We start from the raw sequence: 8,116 nt of genomic DNA on the forward strand, positions 1-8,116 counted from the left end.
ACAAATCAGCCATCTTCTGTTCTGGCCAATGAGCCAAATACGTCACATATTTTCTTCAGTGTGGCAGACTCGTTCCAATCTGTTTCTTTCTTTGTTGTCATTTTTATTCCTTAAGAATGCCTTTTAATTCACAATTTTTTTTTAGTTTTTTTTATGTTTATTTATTTTTGATAGAGAGAGACAGAGCGCAAGTGGGGAAGGGGCAGAGAGAGAAGGAGATACAGAATGGGAAGCAGGCGCCAGGGTCCGAGCTGTCAGCACAGAGCCCCACGCGGGTCTCGAACCCACAAACCAGGAGATCATGACCTGAGCCAAAGTCGGACACTTAACCAACTGAGCCACCCAGGAGCCCCTAATTCACAAATGTTTTAACAATATGTTATTTTAACATTAAAGTAGATATTTGGTGTAAAAGTTCAAAAAGACTATCATGCTAGACAGATGGCACAAAGATGAATTGGGATCTGAAACAAGTACGTAAGCTTATAATTTCTACTGTTGGAAAAAATTAAGGGAGTATGGAAAAGCTGAATAAACTGACTTTAGATCAAACCTATTCAAAAATTACGCAATAAAATTTACTTATAAAACACAGATACATGTATTCTAAATATTTTGGAAAATAAATGAAGAAAGATTATAATCAAATCTACACGGATTTTTCAAAACAGATTTCTGATATTTCCACAAAATAAGAAAAGTACTCACAACAGACTTTTCATATTTTCTGTTTATCACACAAAATTAGATTTAGCTAAATTTTTCATACTCTTCAGGTAATTGCATCTTTTAGATTTACCATTTGCCTTAAATCTGAATAGAGACTCTAACTACTGATGGTCTATGATTCAAGAGAAGTATCTTTATGGGCTCGATATGATTGGGACATTCTATGTATATAGCACAGTCCCTTAACCAGACCAAATGATCTCTACAAGGCTAAAGTGCACATTAATTTTGCATTATGAGAAAACAGTCAGTATCCTCATGATTTTTGTAACAAAATACAAAACAAAATATATAGCTCAATCTTTGGCTTTTGCTCTCAAACTTGTACTTAAAAGTTTTCTCCCAGTGTTCTTTCAAGTTCCATTAATATTCTACCAATGCACATTTTGTTAATTCAGTTGAGATTATCTATCTGTCTGTCTATCTATCCATCTAATATTTGTCTCTTCCCAATCCTTTCCCCTCATATTTTATTTTAATTATTCTTAGGTTATTACAAAATCACTGTTAAGTTCTCCTAACATGCTTCCAATTAATTTTCTTTGTTTTTTCTTAACAGCTTTAAGTAATTTATATGACTTACAGTTAACCCATTTAAAGTGTTCAAGTCAATGTTTTTTTAAATGTATTCACAAAGGTCTGGATTCATAAGCGCTATCTAATTTTAGAATACTTTAATCACCCAAAGAAACTATGTACTCCCCATTGTACCTGAATTCCATCCCTAGGCATCCACTCATCTACTTTCCATTCTAGAGACTTGTTTGTTCTGGTTGTTTCACATAAATGGAATCATATGATGTATTATATTGCTGACTGCCTTTTTTACTTAGCATACCATTTTGAAAGTTCATTCATATTATACCATGTATGAGGACTTCATTCTATTTTATTAATGAATAGATAATTTTATATAGATATTAATGAATAGACCATTTTATAGATATGCCACATTAATTAAGCCATTCATTAGTTGATGGACATGTGTGTTACTTCCACTTTTAGTTCACATTGTTCCATTATGAAATGGTTGCTATGAACATATTTGTACACGTTTTTGTGTGACATAGATTTTCATTTGTTTTGAGAATATATCTACAAATGGAATTGCTGGGTGGTATCAAAACTTTACATTTAATATTTTGAAGAACTGCTATATTTTTTTCCCAAAATGATCACACAATTACATATTCTCACTACCAATGTAATAGGGTTCTAATTTCTGCTCAACATCCTTTGTTTCCTGGCATTTTATTTTTTGTGGTTGATGACTTTTTTAACTTTTTTTTTTTAAAGTAGGCTCCAAGCCCAACATGAGGCTTGAACTCACGACCTTGAGATCAAAAGTCACATGCTCTACTGACTGAACCAGCCAAGCACCAATGCATCTAATTTTTTTTTTATTGAAAAATACCTTTTTATTGTTATTTTTGATTGTTTATACTTCTTTATTGATTTTAATAGACTGGTGAAGTCCATTTCCTCTGCAGATTCAGCCTCATGTTGCACCATCTTCCTGACACCCCATACCCAGTGGATGACTTTCTGCCTGGTCTGCCTCTTGTAGTATCACACCCAGATGTTTACTTCTAGTGATTCTAGTTGATCTCTACGTTGTTTTTGATAATGCCTTGATGAATAAGTTGCTACAGAGTATGTTCCAAATTAAGGAAGTCTCCTTTGAAGCTGAATCCCAAGAAGGTTCTTTTTAACTGTCTTTTTCCTGTTTCTCCCTGATAAACACCTAGCTGGCCTATTATTTCACTTATTGCTGTCAAAACCTACCAGTCTCCTCTTAATTGCTCACCACTAAGATTGCCATTTTTTTTTTAAAGTGTCCTTAATCTTTCAGATCCCACATGTGTTAGTCTAACTATCTTGTATTTTTATGCCATATATATGTGGTGCCAAATGCTAATGTTGCTGTATGTTTGCTATGGCAACCTGGACAAGTAAAGCACAATATTCTAATCCTTTTTTTAAAAAAAATTTAGTACAAATGATGATAAAGTCGTCCGCATCACTCCTTCAACAAGAGTGTTGTGGATATAAATAAATTAAAATAAATATTTACCCAGGATGCCTTGAACTTAGAAAATGAAATTTATCTGTTCAGCCTGGAATTTTCTTTTTTGAAAGTAAGTGTACTTCTTCTATCCTAAGAAAGATAATGGACACTTAAAAAATAAAATGAAAGCTCCATACCTAAGTTTCCAAGGAAAGTATATAGTGAGAGACAGAATTGGCAGCGATCCAGGATAAATACGGAAGCATGCTTGGTAACTTGTGGCTACTCACTTGATTTATGCTGCCCCCTTCATTTTCGATATTCGCTGTAGGATTATTTCTGCAAAAATCTTCTGAACCTCAAGTTATATTATCAAAAGAGATGATAATTAAATTTACATAAGATATTCCTTTACAGGTCTTTCAGTTCATGCTGCACAAGATCCATTTTATTTCTGTTGCCATAATTATCCAGTTATTTTATTCAATTCCTGAACAATCTAGCTTTCAATAAAAACAATCCCAACTGTGTTATTTTCCTGAACTGCCATCTTCTGTGAGCAGTCCTGATGGGATAGACATTGAATATGTATCCATACATACGTATGTTATGTATGAATACACATTACTGTCGTGTTTCCTCTCTCAGCCGTGGATCTATGCTCATCAGGGTAATCACATTATGCTTGGCTTTAGGTTCTTTCTTAGCCTCCACTGAGACTGTTTCCAAGTCTGATTTGTACAAGTCAATGAACATTTTATTCCTAATCATAAAATATTCATTATTTGAACTAATGGTAATATAGTTTTCCTTTCCCTCTAACATAGTGATACCTTGTAATTTCTAAGTGTATTGAACTGCATATTTTAAGCAATAAATGAAATGGATAGTTTTCTTGAAATTGATCCTGTTTGTTTGTTTGTTCATTTGTTTGGAATAATAGCATGCAACATGGGAAGATATTGGTGTGAATTTTAAAATTCTCATGACTTTAACCATATGAAAATTTAGTCTCATACAGTGCCTGAGGAACATATTCTTCCATTGTAGCAGGCAGTAAAAGCAGATATCTGATTAGTAAAGATTGTTTTTCATTCTCAAACATTATGTTCAGACTCCTTTTCTATTCTTATTTACAAAGAAATTTATGTTTTACTTAGACCCATAAAATGTTTCTGGATTTTAAAAGACTCTACTAAAATTATAAATATTTGTTTTTAATTTTTCTAGAAATGAGAACTATTTATATTTAACAGGATAACAATCATATTAATATATAAAACTTATTTTTGTCAAGCGTTGTTGTAAGCTCCTTACATATATTTCCTCTTTTTCCCTTGACTCCTTCACCTAATAAGCAACACAGATGTTAAAACTGCCAATAAATGGTTAATAGCAAATCTTCAATTTTTTCTTTCATTTTATGATTTTAGTGGAAGAAGGGGAATATCCTTGGAAATAAATGGATAAAGATAATCTGGTCAAACCTTCACATACATGTGCTAATGACAGAATCCCTAGAAGTCTCACGAATGCTATTTGCTAGCTGAAGAGTTCCTGTGTATGGAAAGATTTCACAGAATGTGCTGTGCTTAGTCTGTGTACAATACTTTGTACACAAACCTGGACTCATGAAATTTTGAAGCATGCCTCACAGAAAATAGTACACAGGCTGTGCAACAATAAGTGCAGATGTTTTAGGGCTGACCATCTCTCCGTTAAGTCAGGGTGATACATGCAAAATTTAGATTTTCAATATACTAACCTTAGTCTGAGTGCATCCTGAGAAGGCAAGAGAGGAACTCTGGAGATGTAAAGTCATTCTCAGACCTCACCCTGCTTCTTCTGAATATTGTCCTTAGTTATTACTTACAATTAATAGTAAAGCCTGATAGTAAAATTTCGGGTTTGTGATAGTCTGATTTGATGTTCTGATACTTTGTGTTACCTGTGAAAGCTGTGTGTTTACCTAAAGAAATATATGTAACCCATGTTTCCACCTCAATTCAAGAGCTTTATCACTTTATTTTAATCAGCTGGGATTTAAAGTGAAAGAAATATAGGTATTAAAAATATTTACATTACATAAAATGCAGATATAAAAGAAATATTGTATAACTCACTTAGTTGTTTTATAGAGAGATAAGTAATGTTATTCCTAACTCGAAATTTATATCATTAATAGCATAAAATTATAAATAAAATCTTAACTAGGAACTATATTGTGTTTGTGTTAATTACTTAATAATAATTGTCATGCTTCATTCATTATCAAGCAGAAATTACAAACCTTCTTACCAGATTCTCCTACTATTTTATCAACCGGAGGGCATTATGGCAATCTCACCCTACTGAGGTTCAGAGTATTAAAAAATGAATATTTGAAATTAAAATATAGCTTGTCACACAGAATGAGCACCTGATGCCATTTATGAGGAACAGGTGGATGTTTATTCAGGCATATTTGATGAAACAGTAGGAATTTTTTCAGTTAAATATCAATGTCATTGCCATTAGAAAAGACTAAAACAAGAGCAAAACACACACACATCACACCACACACACACGCACATACACAGACACACAACACGACATAGGAAATTTAAGGCACCTGAATGAATCAGATTTGGAGGATGGATTCAATCTGTCTTGATTACCTAAAGTAAGAAGTAGCCTCAGAAATAGATCAAGAGAGTTTGACCTTTGTTGTTACACTGAAATGTGCATTCCTGCAGATGTCATTATTCTTTGGCATTTTCTCTGGGTGAGTGGAACGTAATATCTTTTCAGAGGGGTTAGAGAATAAAAATGACTAAGAAAAGTATATGTCTTTGCATTTAATATATAGTATCTTGAGCTAACAAGTTAAAGCAGTTGTTTTAATGGAGAAAAATATACAAAATAAATACTTGAATTAATCACAAATTAAATGTTCCTAATAGAAGAGTAAGAGAGGGAGAAAGAGACGGGGGGAGAGAGAGAAAGAATGTAAATGACCTATTTAAATATATTTTTATTTAAAAAATACTCCAGGATATTATGATCTGTAAACATGTATCTGTATTTTTTACAACAATTATGGCAACTTAATACAGGCAAAATTAAGGCATGTTTTAGTACCAAAATACCACTCAACAACATACTATATCAGCAACCATTCACACTGAATGATGTCGATAATTAATCTAATTTTCCCTCTGCTTCATTTTGTGTTCTATTAGTTTTCTTATTCAAACTTTCAAGTCACAAATCTAATTTAAAACCTCTTAACTAGTCTAACGTATAATGTGTTCTATCTGCGTTCAGTGTCTAGAATTGAGCAACAAAGCTGGAATACTAATTTGCTTCAGAGTGTGCAAAACACTCAATAATCAAATAATAAAATCCTGGATCCAGCACTTCTTAATGACATGACCAAATGAGTCCAATGCCTTGAAATGTGAGCATAAGTTAAAAAATAGAAAAAAGAAGGATAAAATGATGTAAATGAAGAAGAGGAAAAAAATCATGCTAACCAGAGCAATATATTCAATATTATGGGTCTCCATTTAAAATGGTCCCTATTCAAGATAACAAGACTTTAAAGTTAGCAAGACATGTTTTGATTAACAGTTTTATTTAAAACTAGTGTTGCTATTTTAGTACTGCCTCTTTATATTATATTCTTTCTCTTCTTTTCCCTATCAACGCAATTGCACACACATGCACACACACACAATGTTACTATATTTAGATTTAATATTTGAAGTTATGTTCCACATTCTCTTTATAAAAATCTGTATTGTTTCTGTCACTGAGGTAGGGGGCTTTTTTTTTTCCTTTTCTTTCTTTCTATGTTCACATCCCCTTTGCTAAAATAAAGTTTATTTCTATATGCTCTCTTGAATCCAAAGTAAATAAAAAACCACACGTTTCATAAAATGAAGAAACAGGATATGTCAGAAAAATTAACCATGTACTGAGTGATTAAACTATTTTGTGTAAGAATGTCATTTCTATTTTGTTTAAATGTAATGCAATTTACCAGACCATAAAGAACTCCTTAGATGAAATGGCTGTTTTCCAGGCAATGCTCCTGTGCTGCTGATTGCAATATATTCTGACATCTATGACAGTTTTATAATTCTCCTATTCTGTGCTCTGAAGTGTCCTTACTTTGCTGAAGGCTTTCTCCTGGGAAAAGTCACTGAAGTTTTCTGGACTGAAAGGAAGATAAACAGTTTGATGGAAAAACAATATCGCCATGTGATGCAATCTTGTTGCTAATTTGCTTTATGTTAATGTAGGAAAAGTATTTCAAAAGACCTTTACATCAAGATTTAGAGGAGATTTTGTTTGTTACACATGTAAATACTTTACGTGAAATATAGGGAAGAAAATCACAAAAAAGAAATAAGGACTCACCATACTTTGATAGCCTCTTCTGTCCAATACAAATCATGTTAGAACAAGTTATATTATGCAAACCATTCAAAATATTGTATGTCAGACATTAAAGTGAATTTGAGTACAATAATTTTTTTATTAATTTAAAGAGTGAGAGAATGTGAGTGGGGAAGAGAGGTAGTGGGAGAGAGAGAATCTTAAGCAGGCTCCATGCTTAGTGCAGAGCCTGATGTGGGGCTTGATCCCATGACCCTGCCGTCATGACCTGAGCAAAAATCAAGAGTCAACACTCAACTGTCAGAGCCACGCAGGTGCCCCTGAGGACAGTAATTTTAATGATGATCACCTTAGGCTAAACAACATGAATATATGCTTTGGAGAGTAGTTTTTCATAAATTGTGACCAAAGGTTTTACTGCTTGTAAATCCTGTTAAAGAATGCTTAGTAAATAATATTTCTTTTCTTTATTTATTTTTAATTTTATTTTTTTAATTTACATCCAAATTAGTTAGCATATAGTGAAACAATGATTTCAGTAGATTCCTTAGTGCCCCTTACCCATTTAGCCCATCCCTCCTCCCACAACCCCTCCAGTAACCCTCTGTTTATTCTCCATATTTAAGAGTCTCCTATGTTTTGTCCCCCTCCCTGTTTTTATATTAGTTTTGCTTCCTTTCCCTTATGTTCATCTGTTCTGTGTCTTAAAGTCCTCATATGAATGAAGTCATATGATATTTGTCTTTCTCTTACTAATTTCGCTTAGCATAATACCCTCTAGTTCATCCACGTAGTTGCAAAAGGCAAGATTTCATTCTTTTTTGATTTCCGAGTAATACTCTATTGTATATATATACCACATCTTCTTTATTCATTCATCGATGGGCATTTGGGCTCTTTCCATAATTTGGCTATTGTTGATAGTGTTGCTATAAACATGGGGACGCATATGTACCTTCGAAACAGCATACCTGTATCCCTTGGATAAACACCTAG

General features: G+C 33.0%; 1 non-coding gene across 1 annotated transcript; it reads right to left on the reverse strand.

Moving 5' to 3' along the window:
- Positions 1-2,034: 2,034 nt before the first annotated feature.
- On the reverse strand, positions 2,035-2,107 carry TRNAK-UUU (transfer RNA lysine (anticodon UUU)). Its single transcript has one exon. It is a non-coding gene; the product is annotated as a tRNA-Lys (tRNA).
- Positions 2,108-8,116: the final 6,009 nt, after the last annotated feature.

Source organism: Acinonyx jubatus, chromosome A1 (genome assembly GCF_027475565.1).
Source record: "Acinonyx jubatus isolate Ajub_Pintada_27869175 chromosome A1, VMU_Ajub_asm_v1.0, whole genome shotgun sequence".
Lineage (NCBI taxonomy): Eukaryota > Metazoa > Chordata > Mammalia > Carnivora > Felidae > Acinonyx > Acinonyx jubatus.